This window comes from Hylobates moloch, unplaced genomic scaffold (assembly GCF_009828535.3).
Source record: "Hylobates moloch isolate HMO894 unplaced genomic scaffold, HMol_V3 SCAFFOLD_1, whole genome shotgun sequence".
Taxonomy (NCBI): Eukaryota; Metazoa; Chordata; class Mammalia; order Primates; family Hylobatidae; genus Hylobates; species Hylobates moloch.
Window position 1 is genome coordinate 54,273,947 of NW_026652276.1, and position 25,591 is coordinate 54,299,537.

Sequence of the window (25,591 nt, forward strand, 5' to 3'; positions counted from 1 at the left end):
CGATTTATGAGAAAATTACTTCTTCTTGCAAGTCATATTGCTAGAAATAATCTTTTTCTCCCTTCCAGCAGAACATTGGGCACCAGTGAGGTTCAACAAGTACACCTCTAGTTTTATGGCACTTATATGAAATATGAATTTTTGGCTTATGTTATAGTGTAGTAGTCCAAATTAAAAATATTCCAAAGACATTTTATGCCTGTAATGCCACAATATATTAATCTGTTTTGGTACTCTTTTAAAACTACTAGCTGTGAAGGTAACTCAGCTACTGAAATTTCCCCCCAAGATGCTTAATTCTTTACTCAGAGATCAGTTATTTCAGATGAATTTTGAAAAAAGTGCTTAATGTCCTTTTTTTTTTTTCTGAGAAACTGTTAACCTAGTTTAAATCAAAGAAACAAAGCAAGAAATAGAATTCTGCTCACTGATATAGGGTATCTGTGACATACTGAAGAATTTGGAGGAACTCTAATCACTACAATCTTTACATTTCCAGATTTGCCCTCTACCGTCCCTCAGCAGGACATCTGTGAGGCTCCATCCCATTGTGAGACTCATCTTATATGTAGAGTTGGAATGTCTTATGTAAAACTGAGAGGAGAAGCCAACTCTAAAGTGCAAAGTTTTGTCTATCAAGTCTGCCAAGACCTCTCCCAAGAACCACTGCCACAGCTTATTGAGCAGCTTATCAGCCACTAACCATGCACTTCTCACTTTAAGATGGGTGTATTTCCATCTTTCTGAACTATGCCCTTCAGAAGTAAATTTAGCATTCATCTGTTGGTGAATTCTTCCATTTTTTCTTTGTTTGAAAATATTTATTTTATTATTGTTCTTGAAAGATACTGTGTTAGTCCATTTTCATACTTCTATAAAGAAATACCTGAGACTGGGTAATTTATAAAGAGATTTAAAAGACTCAGAGTTCCACATGTCTGGGGAGACCTCACAATCATGGCAGAAGGAGGAGGAGCAAAGGCATGTCTTACATGGTGGCAGGCAAGAGAGTGTATGCAGGGGAACTGCCCTTTATAAAACCATCAGATCTCATGAAACTTATTCACTATCACAAGAATAGCATGGGAAAAACCCACCCCGATGATTCAATTAACTCCCTCCAGGTCCCTCCTATGACATGTGGGGATTATGGGAGCTACAGTTCAAGATGAGATTTGGGTGGGGACACAGTCAAACCATATCAGACACTTTTACTTGATGTTCAGTTCTAGGTTGTCAATTATTTATTTTCAGTACAAGCTGAATATCTCTTATCCAAAATACATGGGACCACAAGTGTTCTGGATTTCACTTTTTTTTTCAGATTTTAGAATATATGCATATTCATAATGAGGTACCTTGGGAATAAGACTCAAGTCTAACTTCTAGTTCCTTAGTTTTGATAAATTTAGGTATATTTTCTAGTTCCCTTTAGGTAAGTCTAATCAGTTTGTCATCCTTGAGTTTTTTATTTCAACAATTATGCATATATATTTTCAAAATTTTTATTTCTAAATGATCTTATTAGTTTGTTTTGAAATCTATCTGGTAATTTTGGATTATCTTTTTTATTTTTCCTGTTTCTTGCCAATGCATTTCTTGTTTCTTTAAAAATTTCATATATATATGATTGTATTGTTTATTTCTTTAACATTTTTATACATATACAATTAATGGCAATTTTTTTGGGCTGGCTATTTCTCAAAAAAATGATTTTCTGATAAATTTGACTATCTTTGATAAAAGCTCACATTGGTCGTTCTTAACATGTGTAAAAACTGAGGCCTAAATTGAAGATTATTTCATCCAGTAAAACTTGCTTTTGCTTCTTTGTGAGACAGGCAGTATTTATCAATCTGAGACCCTAAATTTAAATCTAAAGGCATGTCCTTTAGATTCCTTGGCTCAAGCTAGCAGACTGGTCACTCCCTCCTCTTCCCTTAAGCAATCTTGATATTAGAATTTTACCTACATTTCTACTGTGCTTCCTACTCCAAGCACAGATTTCAACTATTTTTTTGCCTCTTGGAAGTTTTCTCTACTTCCATCTCCCCAACTCAGAAGTACAACAAAATTTGTTATTTTATCCAAGTTCTATCCACTTTTCCATGTTGATAAAACCCTAAGAATGCATGCCATAATAGTAGTAAAAATCAATTTTCTTTAATTATCTGAAGAATTATTTTGCCTAGCAACATTTTGTATTGATTAGTATTGTATTTTATGAAATTCTAACAAAAAGTGAATTAAATTTAAAAAATAAAGAGAAAAAACAATTTTTTCACCACATAACAGTTTCCAAATCTCTTAAAACACTCAGGAATAGTCAAGAATAGCTCTTAGGAAGGGTTGTAAAATCATTCTGACTACTGTTTCTGATTTTGTCCTACAATTTATTGCCTTTCTGAATTGAGAATTTTTTCTGAAATGCTGATCTAGTTTCTAATGCTGCCAAGGAGAGTGTCTCACTCAGCCAATATTTACAACTATTTCATTTTGTTCCACAAAGTGTACTTTGTCCTTTTAGGTTTTCTATAACCCTCCTTTATCTACTTAATAATGTGGAACAATTTCCCTTGGATGGGTCAGAGCACTTTTGAATGGTCACTGGGAAATTTCCTTCAATCTTAGTATCTGTACATGAAGCACTTGTCTTTTGACAACCTCCTAAGAATATAATGAAAGGTCTTAATGTTAATATCCTGATACTCAAGTCTTTTTCACTAATAGGAGGATTCTTAAAAATTGTCATTCAAGCAATTCTCCTGCCAGTCTGCTTTGCTATCATAGTCTAATGAAAACTTAGTGATTTCTTTATAATTTGATGGCCCTATGAAGGTAAAGATTGCTGTGTGAGAGTAAACTAAATCTAATTTAGGAGGTGAGGAATGGCCAGATAAAGCTTCTCTGGAGAAATAAAATTAAAATGAGGACTGAGGTCAAATAAGAATAAGCCAACGTGGGAAAAGAAACATTTTAGGCAAGGAAAATGCAAGGAGGAACAATGAAGGGCAGTTATAGAAATAGACAGCACAGAATGACTAATTTGTATTCAGTGATGGGAGTGGTTAGAAATGACATTGATTGAAGTGGGAAGAATTTTAACATCAGAAACAACATGTTCAGAAAGTTAGACTTAAAATATAGGAACAATGTAAAACTTTTAAAGTATTTAGTTGTAACAGTGAAAAAAATAATATTTGAAATTAAAAAAAATTCTAGCCATAACTGCAGAAAGGGGATTTGGTTGGGAGTAGAGTCTGTAGTGGATTTGGGATGACAAATTTGGAGGTGTGGCAGTGGTCTAAGTAAGAAATAATGGTGGATTGGATGATGGTAGTTACAATGGAAATGGACAGAGTCTTAGCGTCTTGATACTCAAGTCTTCCTGATTGAGATTAAGACCTTTCATTAAATTAATAGGACATTGTCAATTGAGGTATTGGAATCTACAAGTATTGGTGACAAGAATAAAGAATCATGGTCTACAAAATTAACACCAGCTTTGAATCAAATGTGATCTATTCATCCTTAATAGATGAAAAAAATACTACAGTGAAAACATTTTTCCCATTTTTAAGAGTTCCTCTTCTATCCTCAGTCTTTCAAATAACTTATCACTTATCACTTCTACCTTTCCCTGTCAGAGATGAATGAGATATTTTACGTTATTTCTGCACAACATGACATTTGGTTCTTTTCAGTATCCTAATGCCTACCCCCTTGTGTTTATTTACGTGTTGTTTTTCAGAAAACCAAAAAAGAGATTACAATATGAGAATATTTCATATCTTCACTGCATGCAAAAGAGGGAGACTGAAATAGTTTTTTGGTCCCTTCTCAATTCTTTTTTCTTGATATGATGGACGTAGTTTAACCCAAACATACTTGGAATAATTTTTGTAGAGTTACAAATTCAATATTAAGAAGTTACCTCTAATTTATTAACAGTGTAGTTTTGAGTTGGCAGGAAATCTCCTTATGTACTGACTTATGAACCCATTCACTGATGACATATTCTGACTGTCTGAGAAAGACTTCTTGAGATTTAAACTGGTTTTAGAATTTATTTAATTAGTGCTTGTAAATCATTAAATAATGTAAACATATATAAAAACATCATATTTAACCCTTAATGTATAATATATACAGTTATTTTTCAATTAAAAATAAAGTTTAAAATGTTTTAGAAAGTGGTGGGTACTTTTATGCAGCTAAGTTTCAACCCTGCAGTCTTTCTAAAGTATATTAATTTAAAAATTGCTACTAATTTAGGAATTTATTAAAATTTAAATCTTACGTTGGAACCATTTGTTATACAAAACAGTATATCATTAAGCAAATCAAAACCCCTTACTGCATTTTATTTTGTCAAAGATTAATGTGCACCAGATAATTAAGGAGAGATTTTGTACAGCCTATTGCCGTAGGGAAAGCACTGCAGATCTGAAGATTAGTGTCCTGGCAGGGTGATTTTTGCCTTAGACATTCAAAGGGAGGAGTAGACAATTTTCAGGTGGTGTGATTTAGAGTTGTGACTGCTTTACAATCAAGGGAAGTCTCAGTCAGTTGGCTCAACAGGAAATGTTTATCTCTGTGTCTGGCTAGTTTCAAAGGGACAAATAGTTCAAATCTTAGCTAATCACTCTTGAGACACAGAATAAGAATTTAGAGGATCTCTCTTTGGTCTTGTCTAACCAGATATTAAAGGAAGTTATATGCAAATCTTATAGGAGTCAATAAAAGAGTGTACAATGAGTCTTATTTGAATTTTATGGGGGAAATATGGTTCTTTATGGAAAGATGTTTCCTGAACACAAAAGGCTGGATTTTTTGTTGTTGTTGTTTTTTGTTTGTTTGTTTTTTCTTTCTTTTTTTTTTTTTTTTGAGACCTTGTCTCAAAAACTTTGCCTAGGCTGGAGTGCGGTGGTGCAATTATGGCTGTCTGCAGCCACCACCTCTCCAGGCTCAAGTGATCCTCCTGACTCAGCTTCCCAAGTGCCTGGGACTATAGACGTGAGGCACTGTGCCCATCCTGGCTGGGGAAATTTTAGAAGACAAAAATTTAGGGGCAGATTTCCTAATTATCACTGTTTATTGGGAAAATAGGGATTGAGTAAAGTTAAATATTGTCATATTTTACATGTGAATTCCACATTCCTGACATAAATATATGTCATTAATACATACATTAATACATTTTCATCACTTCTTCCCAGATGCCGCTTGTTTCACAAAACTGAGTCAAAATTAAAATTTTGGAGATTTGGGGCTATAAAGAAATGTTTGAAGGGGTTAATTTTCCAGAAACATATCTCATTTTATCTGGTATTTGCAGGAATATCAAGCTGTTTGCTTTATGTTTATGGTAGAAAGAAACATTATTTTAGTATAGTTGGTATTTTATTATCTTTTATTTGGTTTATTTTCAATGATAAAAGGTAGAGTTTTACTAATCATTATTAGAGCACACTCCTACCAAATATTATTAGTTCCCTGGTTGCAACAAAATAGTAGCTTGCTTAGGAAATGATTTTACAGTGTTTACTTAAATTTGAGCTGTTTATATGTTGTTCATTAAATATGAATCAAATGTTTCAGAATATTATTGTTTTACTACTTTTTGAAAGCTTGACAAGAAATCTTCTATAATAGTTCAGTAAAATTACATACTGTCTTATGTTCTATCAAGCTGTACATGCTCCCATTCTGTGTTGATGGACATCCTTCTATTTTAGGAGAAATTTCAAATAAAAGCTAAATTTGAGCTTTTTTTCTGAGTAACTTCTTGCCCAGAACCTTGGGCTGATTGCCAAGTAATAATGTGATTGCTTTACAGTCAGTGAGAAGTAATTCAGTGGCGTTTTCCCATTTGTAATGCCTCTCAATGAGGAATAAGGTTGTTAGGCAACAGATGACATCAGGTAGGAGCAGAAAAAAGACTTCAGAGTTAAGAATTCACACCAAAAATCACTCTATTTTCTATATTGAGTCAATTTTTAAACTGCTGTCTGGAAACAATATTAGATTTAAATATTATAAGAACAATACAGAGAGTTTCTGTGTACCTTTCACTCAGGTTCCCCTAATGATAACGTTTTATAAAACTATAGTGTAATTTAAAAACAGAAAATTGAATATTATAAACTAAACTATCTGATTTTTTTTTTCAGATTTCACCAGTTTTCATACTTACTTATTTCTTTTTCCTTTGAGTTTTTTGTGGTTGTTGTTACAAAATGCTATGAAATATTATCACATGTATAGATTTGTATAACTTCCACCAAAATCAGGATAGAAAACTGTTCTGGTGCTCCAGAGAAACTCCCTCATGCTACCTGTATGTAGTTACTCCCTCTTTCTAATCCTGATCCGTGGAAACCACTGATTTTTTCTCTATCACAAATTTTTTTTTATTTTAATAGGTTAAATAAATGAAAGCATAAATTACACCACCATTGAGAATGACTTTTTATAAAAAAATTGTTTTGAAAAATTTAAGACTCATAAAACTTTGCAAAATAAATACAGATAATTTGCATTACACAGTTTCCTCAATGATGACATTTTACATAACCATCGTATATTATCAAAGTCAAAATATTGACATTGGACCAGTATTATCAAGTAAACTACAAAACTTAATTGGATTTCATATTTTTACATGTATTTTTAAAAGGTTTAATTCTATGAAATTTCATCATAGATATGGATCAACATAATCACCACCACAATCGAAATAGAAAAATGTTTCATAATCTCAAATCAACCCTTTCACACTCTCCCCACTAAACCTAAGCCCTGGCAATCATGGATCTGTTTTAGACTCTTATCATTTAAACTTTTCTAGAACTTAACATAAATGTAATCATATAGTATGTACTCATTTTTGGCTCAGTTTCTTTCACTTAACATAGGGCCCTTGAGATTCATTAAAGTATTTGCCTATATCAATAGTCCATTCCTTCTTATTCCTTAGTAGTATAACTTTGCACAGATGTACCACCTCTTTTATACCTCATTTACTTGGTAAAGGACATTTAAATTGCTTCTAGTTTTTCACTATTAGAAACAAAGCTGCTATGGAAATTCATGGATGGGTTTTTAATATGACTGTGAGTTTTTATTTCTCTATTATAAATACCCAGGATTATATGATAAGTGTATATTTAAACTTACAAGAAACTTTCAAACTATTTTCCAGAGAGGTTGCACCATTCCCATTAGGAATATGTGAAAGATCCAGTTGGTCTGTATTCTCACACCAGGATTTGGTAGTGTCAGAATTTATTAATTTAGCCATTCTAATACATTTATGGTGTTATTTCATCATAGCTTTAATCTGCATTTCCTTAATGGCTAGTATTTTTCTTTTCATGCGATTTTTTTTTGCCTTTTATATTTCTTCTATGATGAGATGTCTGTTTAAGACTTCTGCCCATTTTCTGATTGAATATGAGTTCCTTACATATTCCAGAAACAAGCCCTTTGTAACATAAGCAATTTGCACATATTTTCTTCCAGTCTGTGGCTAGTCTTTTCAGCCTATTAACAGGATATTTTGTAGAACAAACTATTTCAATTTTAATGAAGTTTAATTAATAAATATTTTCTTTTGTAAATTGTACATTTGGCATCATGTCTAAGAACTTGTCACCTAGCCCAAAGTAACAAAGATTTTCTCCTGTGTTTTTGTCTAAAAATTTTAGTGTTAGGTTATTTATATCTCTAATTTATTTTGAGTTAATATTTTATACAATTTATAAGTTTAGACAGAAGCTTATTTCTGCCTAGGGAAGTCCAATTATTTCATTTGTTAGAAAACTATCCTTTTTACATTGAATTGCTTTTGAATCATTGTCAAAAATCAGTTGTAAGTACTTTGGTTTGCCTATTACTGAACTTCCTATTTTGCTCCACTGGTATTTGTGTCAATCTCCCTACTCATGCTTCTTTTACACTAACTGTAAAGTATGTAGAAAGTCTTAAAATCCAGTAATGTGATTTCTCAAACCTTATTATTCATTGTCAAATTGCTTTAACTATTCTATAGTTCCTTTGCTTTTTATATAAATTTCAGATTTACTTTGTGTATATCTACAAAAATATCTTAAGTTTTTGATACAAATTGATAGAATTCTATAGGTTAGTTTTGAGACAATTGTATTATTGATCATGTTGCATCTTCCAATCAATGATCATGGTGTATCCCTACATTAATTTAGGTCATTGGTGAATTATTTCATCAGTGCTTTATAGTTTGAGGTATACACGTACTGTACAAGTTTTGTTAGACTTATACTGAAGTGTTGCATTTTGGGGAGTTATTTGGTAACTTTAAAATATTAATAACAATAGCTCATTACTACTCTATAGAAATATACTTAATTTTTATGTCATGGTCTTATATTCTGTGACCTTGCTAAGTTCACTTACTAGTTCTAGGAGATTTTTTTTTCAATAGATTCTTTGAGACTTTCCATATAGATAATCATGCCATCTGTTAATAGGAACAGTTAACATTTCTTTCTTTTCCAATAGATTTCTCAATCTGTATGCCTTGAATTTCTTTTTCTTGCCTTATTGCACTAGCTAGAACTTCTAATACTACTTAAATAGGAATGGTGACAGTCAACATCTTTGCTTTGCTCCCAATTTAAGTTGGAAACTATTTAGTCTTTCATCTGTAAGTATGATGGTAACTGTATTCTTGGTAGATACTTTTTACCAGATTGAAGAAGTTCCATTCTGTTCTCAGTTTGCTGAGAATTTTATATCAGTCAGTATTGCATTTTGGCAAGTGTTTTTTCTGCATCAACTGATATAACTTTTTGTCTTTTTTTCTTTATACTCTTAATGTGATAAGTTTTCAAATACTAAACCAGCTTTGTATTCCTGAAATAAACTGCCTTGATCATTGTATATAATTATTTTTATCTATAATCTGGATTCTATTTGCTAGTATTTTGTTGAGGATTTTTATATGTATGTTCACAGGGATTATTGGTTTGTAATTTTGTTTTTTTGTATTGATGTTATCTAGCTATGGTATTAAAGCAATGCTAGCCTCACTAAAAGAATTGATAAGTGTTATCTATTTACTGGAGAAAATTGTGTCAAATTGGGGTCATTTCGTCGTTACAGGTTTGATAGAATTTACTATTGAATCCATTTAGGCTGAGTTTTTTTTTTCCAAAAACTTTTTAACTAGATATTCAATTTTGTTAATAAAGATTATTCATGTTATCTATTTTTATCTTTGATATATTTTGATTGTTCATTTTTTTGAGGAATAGTGCATTTCTTTTTTATTCCAATTGGATAATTTCTATTGATTTGTCTTCCAGCTTACTGATTCTTTCCTCTGTCATGTTCATTTTGCTATTGAACCAATCTTGTGAGTTTTACATTTTTCTTACTATATTTTGCACTTCTAAATTTTCACTTTCATTTTTCTTTATATCTGATATTTCTTTGTCAAGATTTTCTATATTTTCATCTGATTCAAATAATTTCTAATTTTTATCAGAGTATTTTTATGATGCAGATTTAAAAATCATCATCAGATAATTGCAACATCATGTTGCAATTAGATATATCTTGCTTTGGTGTCTGTTGATTTTCTTGCTCAAATTGATATTTTCATGGTCCTTGACATGGTAAATGATGTTTAACATATTCTGGAAATTTTAAGTTGTATATGGTAATATTTCCTATTTATATCTGCTAAAGCAGGTGATATACCTGTTAAAGTTCAGAATGCATGTCCTGGCCAACTTTTGTGGGCTGTAGTTTAAATGTTAATGGAGATTTCAAAACATTTACAGTGCTCTTTTGGTCTCCTCTGTTTTTGTGCTTTTCATTAATGTGACCAACTTGAAATCTTGGCAACATTGTGCACCATAGTTCAGTTCTCATACATTTTGCCTTGTGATTCTGGTTGGTTTCATAAATGGCCACTCTGGAGTCTGCCCAGAACTTCATATACAGAATCCCTTTCTGAAGCTCCCTCTTCTTCCTATACATAGCATCTATTTTCTAATTAGGTGGGAGTTGGTTGCTTCATCTTTGCTGTCACTCAGCTAGTGCAAGATTAGGATAGCAGCAGTGCTCTACTTCGTGAGCTCCACAGCACATGATAGAAAGGAAAAAGAGTGCTGCTTCTCTTCCAATGCTCACTTAGTTCAGCGTTGGAATGATCACATAGCTTTTTTACTCCACAGTCTTCATAGTCACAATGCTCACTGTGGATGGGAGGGAAAACACATCTGCTCATGCTATTGCAATGTGGAGATGATTGGTAGGACTCTAATACACAGTTGGCAGAGCGCACAGTGGGGAGAAATAGGTATATTGCCTCCTTTGTGCAAAACAGGGATGAAAGACAAGCTATTGTTCAAAGTCTGGGGCTGGAGGATGCAGTAGGGAAATAGAGAGGTGCAGCATTTTCTTGGAGGGTGTGCATAGTCAGGAGGGTTATGTCTCATTAGCCTTCCTTTTCTGTGTGTGTGTGTGTGTGTGTGTGTGTGTGTGTATGCCATCTTTGTGGGGGTTTTGTTGTTGTTGTTTTATCTGCTCCCAGTATTATTTATGTTTTGTGGGTTTCTCCAGTACCCAGGCAGAGATACATAGGAGGAAAAACAAACAAAACACAGACAATTCACTTCCCCATTATTCCTCAAGTCGTAAAATCTCTAGCTAGTTTGCTTTCTTTTCTGGACTTTTAAGGTCCTCTGATATTTACTTATTTTTTCTGAGATTTTTAGTTGTAATTCGTAGAAGGAATAAGGGATTAACTTTTTTGTGGGAGGAAAATATCGTATGGTCAGTCAATTTTTAAGGCCAGACTTTTAGTCCTAGTCTCATTTTCTATTTTTCAGCATTTGCTAAATATGTTCTGAGTACTCTATTAGCTCTTGCGGGCAGTTAGAAAGGAGAAGTAGACTTAGTTCTAGCCCCTCAGTCTATTATGACCGAGTTCAGATAAAATATATCTACTGAAAACCTTATGTGTACCAGACACAGTTCTAAACTTGGGGTGAATTATCGTGGTCTAATTGGGGAACAGAAATTCCAACACACAAACTCATTATGAAAATTTTTTTTTAAAAATTATTGAAGCAATGAGAATTTATCTTTTTATATATGTATAAAAGGAGAAGGCATAACAACTCTATGACAACTGAGTAGTTTCACAGTTAGGTAGAAATTTGATAGACTAATTGGGAAGTGGGACAAAGTGGAAAAATACACATTTTCACACAATAAATCTACAAGTTCACATAACCGTAAGGCCCATGTAGAAATATACTTGTTAACTAAGCAATTAAATTGGTAAAAAGAAGAATAAAATAAGAAATAAGAAAAATGAAGGAAAACATGTTGTGATTTGGTTTTATTGAGCAGTATTTCAGGTGGTAAGATCAGTCATAGAGAAAGGTGAACTATATGAATTCAGGGCATTACACACATGTGGAGAAATGTCATATGATTTTCTTACTATGGAGATGGTCAAGTACCTTATTTTAAAAATGGTAATGGATGAGAAGCCTATTAAAACAATTTTCAGTTTACATGAGAGGGAAATATGGATATAGTAAAATTAAATATCAGTGTAATATCTATATAATACCATGCTCGCTAGTGAATATGACAGATTGAAAAGAGAAACAAAATTTAAAGAAAGACAAGGTAGTAACTCAAAGATAACATCAGAATCACTCTGAGAAAATGACTCTGAGGTGACATGCCTATTTCTTTTTATAAGATCTGATAGAGGAAAAATGATTACAAATATTCTTTAAGGAATATAGTTTTTAAAAATTAAAAACAAATGAAAACAATAATTAACTCTTAAGGGACTTAGAAACTATTTATTATACAGAAAGTATAATTTATTTCTAAAAAAGTAATGTTATTTGGACCCTATCCATATTTGAAATTAGGTCAATTATAAAGAAGGAAGGCCAAAATCAACTTTTAAGAATTATTTTCTGTTTGTTTAAAACATATATTGATTCCTTAATATTTGAGTACCTGATGACATGAACATTCACAATTTTAGAAAGGCCAAATTTGCCACTCTAAACAAGAGAAAACTTGTCACAGCCAGACGGAACATTCTTAACTCTACCTGGCACCTAAAAATGTTAGGAGAAAGACAGTGATTCCTGGAAGGGACATAGCTTTTCTTGGCATTTTGTAGGAACATCTACTAATGCTGAAGATGGCTATCGATGAAACAAGAGGGACCCACAATGCTTTGAATGTGTGTCTGCTCTAAAATTCATGTTGAAACTCCACCATGTTTAGCATGTTATTGCCGTCTTCATAGTCTGAAAATGGTTGTATGAATTTTATCATTGTTTCCTTTGTCCAGGCAGAAAATGGGAGAAGGATGAATGGAAGAAGTGCAAGCAACTAAAGGGACATAACACTAAGGCTATTCATCTTAAAAAGCTTTCCCAGAATCTCCCCAGGGATGTCCACTTAGATCTTCCTGGCCATAAGTGGGACATGTGGTAATGAAGTCAAGGATTGTTAGAGTGCTAGCACTCACACCACTGTGGAAGATAAAAGTAAGGGAGAAGAAACTATTCATTGCTTTCTTTTGAATAGAATAAAGCACAGAATATGCCCCAGGAGATGGGGATTTGATATCGTCAAGTGGTTGATATAGAGTGAATTCATCCTAAGAACAGTATAGTTGACCTCAGTGCCCTTGAATATTCAATGTGGTTTGCATAACAAGAATACACAAAGTCTCCACACCTCTTCTGGAATATACTTTATTTTTCTGAGCCTATCTTCTGGTCCAACAACTTAATCTAATCTCTTTACCCTGAGCCTCCTATTTTTGCTTATTTATTCTTCAGATTTATCCTCAATTCTTGATTTTAAAGTCTGATTTTGGCTTTTTCTGAAATTTACTTTCTGTCTGTCTAGGAGAATTTGATCTCTAGTATCTTACCTCATCACTCCCCAGCTTTTGTAGTATTTTGTTCTGTTTTTCTCTATGTGGTTGTTGCTTTTAATCTCTCTGTGTGGCTTTCTCGATTAAGCTGCAATTATGGCCACTAGTGGCTCCCAGGCTCACATCTTTTCTGTGCATCACTACAAAGGAAGTACTCTATATTTAAACAATTCTTATTTGAAATATCATAGAGAAAGACACTTTTAACATTGTCTGGGTCACATGCCCATGTCAGAAAACATGAGTGGTATGGTTAATTCCACTGTGAAGTGAGTATGAATGCTGGCACAATTTCCCTAAAAAAAAAAAAAAAAAAGAATCCTGGGGTATTTCTCAGCTGAATCAGAGAAAAACATTAACAGGATTTGAAAAGTGATGCACATTATTCTACCATATGAGGTTCAATTTATTTTCTTTCTCTATGTTTATAAAAATGATACACAATTTTTGTGGTTGGTAAAGAGACATGGCTTGAAACTATTTCTAAAATTTTGGTTTAGCTCTCAGTTAACAATAAGCCAATTAAGCATTTCATAAATTATTTCAAATTCCACAGGGCAATCTCCTCTGTCAAATCAGATTCTATGTTTTTTAACTATAGAGAGTAGGACTGTGTTTAAAGATGACAACGAAAAAAAGATGATGGAAATACATCTTACGTCAGATGAATGGAAACATCAAGCAGTATGGGTCTGCAACCTCTTCGGTCCTGTTCTATAGTGGAGATAATAGCCATGGGTCCAGACCCTGATAGCTCTAAAAAGAAGAGAGAAAAGATAAAACATATTTTACACTTACTAAAATTGTGAGGTACAATATGGCCTTTTATCTGATAATATTGGGTTTGAATGTGCCTGTTAGAATTTTCTGCATTTTCCAGCACACTCTACCCAGAGTTATAGTTCCATTTTGACCTTCATTTTTAGGCTGTGACTATGATTTAGCAAAATGTATTTTCATTTAGTTCCAGTTCAATCTCATTATCTCTGAGAATTGAGTGTTATTGCAGTTTGATTGAACAAGTAGTATTTGAAGATTTTCATTCCAGGTGGACAGTAAATAATAAATACAGTGTATTACTGTTGAAAGTGCAAATGAAAGATGTTACCAGATGCAGAGGAATAGTAACACCTTTTATCTGAAAGCAATAGCACCTTAACATTTGTGTAAAACAATTGTTAACAAACCAATTCCACCCATATCATTTAATTCTTAGAGTGTGTTAATGGGGTATGAAATATTCCCTTCATTTTAAAGAAAAGAAAATCATTACCAGAGATATTTACATGACTTGCTTAACATCCTTAGCCATTAACTGTAGCCCAGAAACTCAAACCCAAGACTTCTGATTCTAGTTCAGCCTTTTTTTATACCACAATTGCTTATTTGAACATAGAGGAAATATTCTCTGCCTGCTCCATGACAATGATATGATGATAGGACTTGGAGTAAAGGTGCAATGTGATTATCTTTATGACAAAATCAGAAGGTAATAGATTCATTCATTTCAATAATATCTATCATGAATCTACTACAAGCTTTATCTCTAGTACCTAGCAGAATGTCTGATACATATTATAGGTAATGTAAGTAGATATGTAAGATTAATAAATGAGCAAATGAGTGCTATGTCAAGCAAGCATCACACTACACTGATGATACCGTGATAAGATAAAGACCCTGCTTTCAAGAAACTTGCTTGTTAGCAGGAGATACATGAATATCAATAAGAAAATGTCATACAGAGTGAAAAGTACTGAAGTGAAAAATAAACAAGATGTTCCGAGGCATATAAATGGTGGATAAGTTGAACAAATCTTCAGTGAGCAGGTGATACTTGAGTTTGACCATGAAGGACTAATCAGATCTTCTCTCATAGAGAGAGGAAGCCTCACACTCAGAAGTGATGTGTGAGAGAATATAGGAAGTTCCATGTGAAGTGGTGCTTCAAGCAGCCTGGGTTGGGGAGCTTAGGATGAAACGCAGGACTATGGAATGTGATTGGCACCTAGAGAAGAACGTTGTTTTGTATCCCCTGATGACAACTGAATTTGTTTTTTAGAACATTGACTCTCGTGGCAGCAGGGGGAATTGATTGGAGTAAGAGCTGTGAGCCAGAGAATGAATTCCTGAACTAGCACAAGAAGGTGAAAGTGAGGAACAGATTCTAGAGATGACTAGGGAATAGCAGGAGCTAATCCACTTTTGTCAGACTCTCTCTAAGAAAAAGTGCTCAAAATTACAAATACAAAATTAAGTATGAAAGAAAGTATTTGTTTATAATGAGGAAAGAAATAATAAAACATTACCAACTTTAAAAGGCTAACAAGACCAGGTGCGGTGGCTCATGCCTGTAATCCCAACACTTTGTGAGGCTGAGGCAGGCAGATCACGAGGTCAGGAGTTCGAGACTAGCCTGGCCAACATGGTGAAACCCCCATCTCTATTAAAAATACAAAAATTAGTGGGGTGTGGTGGTGGGTGCCTATAATCCCAGCTACTCGGGAGGCTGAGACAGGAGAATTGCTTGAACCTGGGAGGCGGAGATTACAGTGAGCTGAGATCGCGCCACTGCACTCCAGCCTGGGCAACAAGAGCAAAACTCCATCTAAAAAAAAAAAAAAAAAAAGGCTAAAAAATGCTACAAAGTTCAGATAATCCAGAAAAATAACAGAATAGCTATAGATTAATAACTATAATAATATAATAATAGTTAATAGGTAATTGAATTACCTTCTTGACACATCTCCATATATTATCCATATAAAAACATTTTGGATATTTACTTTTTTAATATCTTCATATGAAAATGATTTTATACCCTTCCTTCCTTCCTTCCTTCCTTCCTTCCTTCCTTCCTTCCTTCTTTCTTTTTCTTTCTTTCTCTTTCTTTCTTTCTTTTCTTTCCTTCTTTCTTTCTTTCTTTCCTTTTTCTCTTTTCTTCCCTCTGTTGATCCTTTATCCCACTTTCTTTTTCTTCCTCTTCCTTCTCCTTCTTCTTTGTCAAATAGAGGATTGAGTTATTATCATTGATCCATACAAAGTCCCTCTCTCATATATTTTCTTTAATTCCCAACCCCCATTTCTATTCCCTGTCTTCCCATGTGCAACCTTCCTAATATGTTTGATATGCATCTTTTTGTTTGTATGTATTTTTAGAAAATGTTTATTGTTTTGTGTGCAAAAAAATTTAATAAAAAAGAATAGTGAAAAAAAAGAAAGAAAATGATTTTATAATACTATTTTCCATAGAGAGGTTAGAAAGAAATCAAGACTTTTTCTACTACAATTGTTTAAAAAAATTACTGATAGTTTGGACGCAAAAAATATGGTTTTACACCAAGTTGTATCTGTTGCTTATAGTACTGCTACTGGTTGTTCCCTGCCAACACAGAATTTCTGATAAATTTAACTTTAAGCACTTTTCATCAAAATAAACCAGAAAAAGAGCATGGCAGGTTTATAATTATGCATCCTGCATTATAAATCATATTTCTAACCAGAAATACTTTCATTTTAATTAGGCACTTATGAAAACCAAATATTATTTTTGTAATACATATATATTTAATGATTGGAAGATTTTTCCACATATTAGCTACTGGTTCTGCACATTTTAAACAATATTTCTCCTTTACTCTCTTAGTTCCAGTGACAGATGGGAGAGGACACCTTCATACAGCAGTAAATTTTTGGCCATTCTCCTTCCTCCTGTGATGCTGGGTGGGTCAGCACAATGAGTGGTAGGAGTACTTCTGGAAGTCATTCCTACAGCAGGGATGCTAGCAATTATGAAACCATTCCTAGAAGTGGCTGAAAACCACAACATGTTCCAATAAACCAAAAATGAAGTATTTCCAACTCAGTTGCCCCTTAGTTGGATTCCAAACATGCTTTGTGGTCACCCTTACATTACCCAACACGAAGGGAAGTGTGATGGAGCAGCAACCACTGTGGAGACAGTCATCTTAACTGATGGTGATTCTAACTTTTGAAAATTTTAGAAAAACATATATACATGTGAGCACATTGGCAGGGACTCTCTCAAAGCTTGGGAAGGAGATCCATGCACAGAAGGGGCTTCAAGTTTATACTATGTTAGCTTATGGTGAACATGTCTCTGGGAAATAGAGCCCACTTCTGGGGATTGGTTGGATGTGAATGAAGGATGAGAGAAACAGGAATCTAGGAAGTCTGATAGATTTTTCTAGCTTGTATTCCAGGTTGAATGATAATATGGTAAACAACAATAGCAAAAATAGAATGACCACTTTTCAGGCTTGATTGTCCTATTTTTAGTATGAAAAATCTCACATTCTGGGGAATCACCTCTTCAGGAAGCAAAAATCCCAGTTTTTAGGTAAGGAATTTTGCAGGGAAGTGCCATACTGAAAAGGCAACCCCAAAAATAGTAACTGAAAGAAAACAGTTTTTAGTGTCAAATGAATACCAGTATAGATTATCTGTCTCTCATAGTTGCTGCCGTTTTTACCTCTGATCATTAATGTTTGCAGCTATGATTGGCAGTTCTCCAAAATGGGTCATGCTTGGTTGGATCACTCCAAGTGACACAATTTGTGTGCAACCTTAGTGCACTGTAATCATGAACATTAACAATCTGCCTTTGGCTTTGCCAGTGGATTAACTGTTGTGCTTTGTATTGAGATACTGCTTGTGAAAAAAAAAAACAAAAACAAAGACAATCCAAATAAGAACAAACAGAGGCCATTTAATCAGAGCTTGATAAAGCAAGGAAGTCAGCCACCATTACTTGCATTTGGCAGACTCGAAGGCAGACAAGGGAGCTGTATAGTGGATAAAAGGGGAGACTTCAGTTATACCTTAATAAGAGGTTATTGGCACAAGGAAGCTGGAAGTAAATTAACCAGCAGTGGGGCATAGTATATAATTGGTTTGGGAAGTATATTTGACTTTCTCTGATTGGTGCTGAGGTGGAAGTCAGGGCAAAAAGTAGGAAAGTTGGCAGTGAATGACTAAGTCTTGACCATTCTGGGCTGATTCCTGCAGAGGTTTTGGTTAAAGTTCTATTGTCTTATATGGTCTGACCCTTTTCTTTTTGTATATTGTCCCTCATGACAGTTTAATTTTAACATTGTAAATTTTATGACCATATTTTCCAAGAATCTAGATAATGAAAATAAGAGCAATTACAATACCAACACCAGTATTACACATATATCCCCCTAAAAGAAGGCTTAATAACTTTGTTACATTAATGGCAAATGGAAAAACACATTCAGCTGCATTAAGGAAATAAATAACCACAACAAATTATTTTGCAGATTATGCAAAAAATAACTTGGGATTGGGAATGGTGGAGTAGGGGATGGTGACACATAAGATTAGCATAAGATGGGTAAGTACCACTAAATCATTCAAAAGTTTTTATTTTTATTTCCCTCAAAATACCAATGGTCAGTTGAAAATAGTGGCCACTGAATTACCTTAAGCATATCCCAGTAATGAACATGCACTGTCATATTATTCCCTTGATGGTTGTATGAAACTGTGTTAATTACTTTGCCTGATTCAGAAGTTGCATCTAAAATATCCTGTTGGGGAACAAATCGGGATTTTGATAACAGATGCATTGGCCTCTTACGGGTCAGATCTGATTCTGTCAGATCTTAGCAAAGATTATGCTTTCTACAGTGCGTCAAGGGAGGTGCATGGGATCACAGTAGTAACAAAATGTTTCTTTTAGTACATAGACACTTTAATTTGAAAAATGAAGTTTCAAATAGTGCTCTTAATTTCTATGAATATTTTAATGAAACTTTGGAAAAGACTTCCTCCTATATCCACATATTCAGTAGATGATGAAAATAAAAATGTTGGCAAATTCCATTCAGTCAGTAAACTTCTCATCAAAGAAAGTAAAAAGATCTTACCAGCTAAATGTCCTCATTACCTTCTACAACATGTAGATAAAAAGGTATGTGACCTGCTTGCCTGCCATATTAGGGCTTTCATAATGAAAATTTGTGGTCATTTTTAGTGTCCTCAAATATGAAGAAGCACATAATTATATTTTTAATTGTACAGGTATAGAAGGAAATAGTTTCCTTAGGCATGTGCCTAAAAGATGGCTATCATTGTTGCTTGACATGGAAAAGATATTAAAATGGTGGCCTTCCATAAAATTATAATTTCCAACTGTGGAACAAGAAGAAAATCCTTTTCTAATTTGGAGACATATGAGAGTAAAAATAGATAAAAGGATTACAGTAAAGCAGAAATGTATATGCTGTTTCCTAAAAATGTTTGATAATCTTTGACAAGACCATAAGGCAACTAGAAAAAGATGAACTGACTACACCTGAGTTTTGTAAGGTTACATGTAGGTTGCAACAAAAACTCATATAGAGAATATGACTCATTTTTAGAAATAAGACTCCTTCAGAATGCAAAAAGATGTTACCAGAAAAAGGCAATGAGTTAAACATAGCTTTTCAAATTTCATTACTAAAACTGCAACTTATTTAGAACCCAATTTTGATTTAACAAATTCAAATTACCTCTGTGCCTTAAAATGATTCCCTGAGAAACAGGTTACCTTATGAAAACATTCAATATGCTTTGAAATGTTTAAATTATCGACATTTGAAACAGGAGACTATATGACAAATAAATACATGCAAAGGACCTGATTGATTCATAGCTGGATTACATGAACAAGCCTTTAGGTATAAAGGAGAAGGACATTTTAGGATAGCTGGAAACAAATCCCTATGCATGTGAATTCTGCTTTTGCTATTAAGTAAAATCTTAAATAATCCATGTTCAAACACTTTTCTTGCGAGGTTACTTGTGTTGATGTCATCACATTTGTCTGATACAAGGAGTCAATGTAATTGAGCTTGATAAAAACATAGTGCTAGTCAAAGAGAACTTTCTGTTTGGTTGTATTCAGTTTTACTACTACATAAAAGAATAGAGCTATGTCATCTATGCTGCAGGCAGCTGAGATAAATGGCACTGGAAAAGGAACAGAAAAATATTCTACTGGCTCATACGACAGAACAAAACATGTCAATGTTATTTTTATTAAAAATAGGTAATGTCTGTTTATTTAATCTGCATTTTCTTCTTTTAAAATGTCCTAACTAAAGGCTCCTAAGAGTACATAATCAGTCAGAGCTAAGATGGCTGAGTAGACACAGCCCTAAAGAGCTTTTCCCACTGAGAGAGACCCGATCATCAAGTAGAGGAGGATACTCCAAACGTATCTTCAGAAAAAAGACATTGAGAGTGGACAGAGAGTGGATACAGACTCAAAGCTGAAAGAGAAGAGAGCTGGGAACCCTACAAAGGGTTGCCAAGCATCAGGACTTGTTCCTGGCCCCCAGCTGCTCCTAGGGAAGGGCTGAGTGAAATAGGCCTGGAGTGGCCCACTCTCACCATTGATCTCTGGGATTCTAGCTGAAGGAGACCCCAGGAGCCCCACGGACATCTGAGCTGGCAGAGAAAACTGTCTGGAGATTTGGTAGAGACAAAACTCCTGCATTAATTGAGCCCAGAATATTTGACACAGGAACAGCTGCAGTGGAGCATGGCCATGGGTGCCCATCCCACAAAGCTCTCCATACTCCAGTAGGCAGCTTTAGAATTTATTAGCTGCTGGCATTGGACAGAGTAAGGCTATGTTTCCTATGGGATGGGGTCTGATATTATTTGGCTGTGTCGCCACCCAAATCTCATCTTCAATTATAGTTCCTATAATCCCCACATGTTCTAAAAGGGATCCAGTGGAACGTAATTGAATTATGTAGATGGGTCTTTCCCATGCTGTTCTTGTGATAGTGAATAAGCGTCATGAAATCTGATGGTTTTATAAAGCAGAGTTCCTCTGCACATGCTCTCTTGCCTGCCACCATGTAAAATGTGCCTTTGCACCTCCTTCACCTTCTGCCATGATTGTGAGTCCATTAAACTTTCCTTTATAAATTACTCAGTCTTAGATATGTCTTTATTAGCAGCGTAAGAACAGACTAATATAGGGCCAGTCTGATCTGAGCAACCCCCTGTCTGCTGGTCTCTCCCATTGTCCCTGCCTGGCCTCACCCACTTACAGCACTGCCCCAGCATCCCAGCCAAAGTGCTTTCCAGTGGCCACCACTATAGCTCCTTTGCCAGGAGAACCTACCTACCCATTCGAGCACTTTTGCACATATTTTTGGAGACCCCCACCAGTATGCACCCACCCACAGCCATTCCGCACTGGTACACACTCATCCACAGCCTAATCCTGCCACCTTATTAGCATGCATATATGCATAGACCCCCCTGCTGCCCTGCTGGCACACACATGCATACATGAATGGGGAGTCGCACTGCTCCTCCAGCACACATGTACATTGGGACTCATTGTTGACATGCACGTGTGTGAGGACGACTTCCACCTTGCCCGTGCACACATGAAAGGGGAAATGGGGACTCACCACTGCCCTGCTGAGGAGCTTTTGTCAGTAGCCTCTGTTGGAGTGTGCCAGGTTAACCTTGACAAGCCAGAGATCAAAGCCATGGACCTGGTTCCAGCCCCCAGGGTTAGACCATATAGCCTAGGAGTGCTAAGCTGAGATTTTGGTCCCCTGAATGCATCCAGAAACAAAACCAATGGACCAAACCCAGCTTATACTACAGTCAAACCCTCAAAGGCATTAAAGAATATAAAAGAAAAAAAAAGGCCCCATTCAAAAGGCAACAACTTCAAAGATTAAAGTAACATCAGCCCACACAGATGAGAAAGAACCAGCATAAGAGCCCTGGCAACTCTAAAAGTCAGATTGTCTTCTTACCTCCAAGTGACTGTACTGGCTCCCAGCAATGTTTCTTAACTGGACCAAAGTCTGGGTATCTGGATGATAAGGAAGCTCATCAAGATACAGAAGAAGGTTGGAACTCAATCAAAGGAAAACAATAAAACAATCCAACTGTTGAAAGACAACATAGACATTTCAAGAAAGAAAGAACCAAATTTAACTTCTGAAAATAAAAATTTCACTACAGGAATTTCAGAATACTATTGGAAGCACTAATAACAGAGTACAGCAAGCTGAGGAAAGCATCTCAGAGCTCAAAGACTGTTCATTTTAATTGACACAGTCAGACAAAAATTAAGACAAATAAATTTTAAAAGATGAATAAAACTTCTGAGAAATATGGGATTATGTAAATGCACAAAACCTACAACTCATTGGCATTCCTGAAAGAGATCGAGAGAGAGAGAGAGCAAGCGACCTGGAAAACCAAATATTTGAGGGTATTGTCCATGAAAATTTCCCCAACCTTGCTGGAGAGTTTGTCATGCAAACTCAGGAAATTCAGAGAACCCCTGCAAGATCTATGCAAGATCATCATCTTGGGGATCATCATCCCCAAGACACATAGTCATCAGATTCTACAGTCAATGAGAGGGAAAAAACTTAAAGCCAGCTAGAGATAAGGAGCAAGTCATGTACAAAGGCTGCCCCACCAGGCTAATAGTGGCCTTTTAGCAGAAACTCTGCAAGCCAGAAGAGACTGGGGCCTATATTGAGCGTCCTTAAAAAAAAGAAATAGCAACTGATAATTTCATATTTGAGAGAGAAATAAAATCTTTTTCAGGAAAGCAAATGCTAAGGAAATTTGTTACCACTAGACCTGCCTTACAACAGGTCCTTAAAGGAGTGCTAAACATAGGACCGAAACTATGCCTGCCACCACTCTTAAATATATTAAATATAAGAGAACACAGAAGAAATGGGTAAATTCCTGGAAACATGCAACCTCCCAAGATTGAACCAGGAAGAAACTGAAATCCTGTACAGAACAATAACAAGTTCCAAAATTGAATCTGTAATAAAAACCCTACCAACTGGAAAAAGCCCTGGACCAGAGGGATTCACAGCCACATTCTACCATACATATAAAGAAGAGCTGGTACCAATTCTACTTAAACTTCTCCAAAAATCAAGGAGGGGGGATTCCTAACTATGAGGCCAGCATCATTCTGATACCAAAATCTGACAGACAAAATGAAAAAAGAAAATTTCAGGCCAATATCCCCAATGAACATAGATGCAAAATTCCTCAACAAAATACCAGCAAATCAAATCTAGCAGCACATCAAAAAGCTAATCCACCGTGATGAAGTAGGCTTTATCCCTGGGATGCAAGGTTGGTACCACATACACAAATCAACAAATGTGATACATCACACAAATAGAAGTAAAAACATAAACCACATGATCATCTTGAAATAGGAGAGTTCCCTGACCCCCTTCACAGGATGTGTGACAGGGGTGTGGCTCACCTGTTCAGCACCCACATACGTGCTCAAACACCTTACAGGAGCGGGGAGCATGCAGTCAGATGCAGTAGCTGGGTCGAGCATTTTTGGGCTCTGGCCCCAATGGTGGCATCTAGGGGTGGGTTCCTGTGACTCCTGAAGCCATAGGGTGCATTACAGTGCTCCTTTAGGTTTGCTGTCCGCAGGTGGCTTAAGTGTTAACCAGCTCAGTGCCCTCTTGGTACGCAGGTCCCTGTCCAGCATCCAGGAAGAAGCAGGTCACACATGGACTTGAAGGATGGTGAATGAAGAGGTTTTATTGAGTGGTGAAGGTGGCTCTCAGTGGGATGGATGGGGATCCAGAAAGGAGTTGGAGTGGGAAGATGGTATTCCCCTGGAGTTTGATCATCCTGCAACGGATCTCCTCTCAGTCTCCAGCTGAACTCCTCTCAACGTTCAGATGCTCCTTCTTTTCTCTCCTCTGTTGCACTGCTCTTCTGCTCCTCTCCTTTTCTGTTCATCCACTCATTTGCTCGTCTGCTCATAAAGCTTAGGGTTTGGGGTTTATATGGGTACGGGATAGGGAAACGTGGTGGGTCAAAAGGCAACATTTGAGGCGAAAGTGAGAATGCCTGTTCCCATTTAGGGCCATGGGTTTCCAGTCTTGAGGATGGGGTCTTTGCCGGGGAACTGCCCTCTTCTAGCCGATATTTCCCTGTCTCCTGTCCATATCAATCTCAATAGATGCAGAAAAGGCTTTCAATGAAATTGAACATCCCTTCATGTTCAAAAAAGCCCTCAACAAACTAGGTATTGAAGGAACATACCTCAAAATAATAAAAGCCATCTGTGATAAATGCACAGCCAACATCATACTAAGCAGGCAAAACCAGGAGGCATGAGAACTGGAACTGAGAACTGGAACAAGACAAGGATGCCCACTCTATGACTGCTATTTAACACAGTACCAGAAGTCCTAGCCAGAGCAACCAGGGAAGAGAAACAAAAGGCATCCAAATGGGAAGAGAGAAAATGAAACTATCTCTCTTTACAGATGATGTAATTCTGTATCTAGAAAACCCCATAGTCTCTGTCCAAAGGTTATTAGAGTTGATAAACAACTTTGGTAAAATGTAAGGGTACAAAATCAATGTACAAAAGTTAGTAGCATTTCTATACACCAATAAGTACCAAGCTGAGAGCCAAACCAATAATGCCACCCCATTCACAATAGCCACACAAATAATAACATAACTAGGAATACAGCTAACTAGGTAGGTGAAAAATCTCTAAAATGAGAGTTACAAGACACTGTTGAGAGAAATCAGAGGCAACACAAACAAATGGAAAACGATTTCATGCTCACTGAAAGTGTGAAAGGAAAATAAATCTCAGGATTCCAAATCACTAAGCCTGCCTCTCGTTCTATTCCTGAACAAGATAGTTGCTAACATAAAAAAGTTACATACCTCCCTCACAATTTATCCACAAGGAAATTCCTTGCAGACAAAGCACAGACAGAGCTCAAAGTTATTCCTCTTTTCACTGAGATAAATGCATATCTGATTGCTTCCTTTGGAAAGGCTAGGGAGAAAGTTAAGCAATATAACTGTAGGTGTTTATCTATAAATGATCTGGAAGTCCCCTCCCCACTTTGAGTTGTCCTGCTCTTCTGGAGTGAACCAATGTACATCTTACATCTATGGATTGATGTCTCTTGTCTCCCTAAAATGCGTGAAACCAAGCTCTGCCCTGACCACCTTGCGCACATGTCATGACCTCTTGAGGCTGTGTCATGGGTGTGCATCCTTAACCTTGGCAAAAATAAACTTTTTAAATTGACTGAGACCTTTCTCAGTAATTTGGGGTTCACAATAGGAAGAATCAATATTGTTAAAATGACCAGACTGTTTAAAACAATTTATAGATTCAATGCTAGCCCTATCAAATTATCAACATTATTTTTCACAGAACTAGAGAAAACTATTCTAAAATTCACATAGAACAAAAGAGCTGAATAGCCAAAGCAATCCTAAGAAAAAAAAAAAGCTGGAGGCATCACACTATCCAACTTGAAACTATATTACAAGTAACCAAAACAGCATGGTACTGGTAAAAAAAAATAGACAAATGGAATAGGTTAGAGAACCCAGAAATAAAGCTACACATCTACAACCATCTGATCTTCAATAAAGTCAACAAAAACAAGCAATGGGAAAAGGACTCCCTATTCAATAAATGGTGCTAGGATAACTGGTTAGCCATATGCAGATTGAAATTGGATCCCTTCCTTATATTATACACAGTGATCAACTCAAGATAGAATA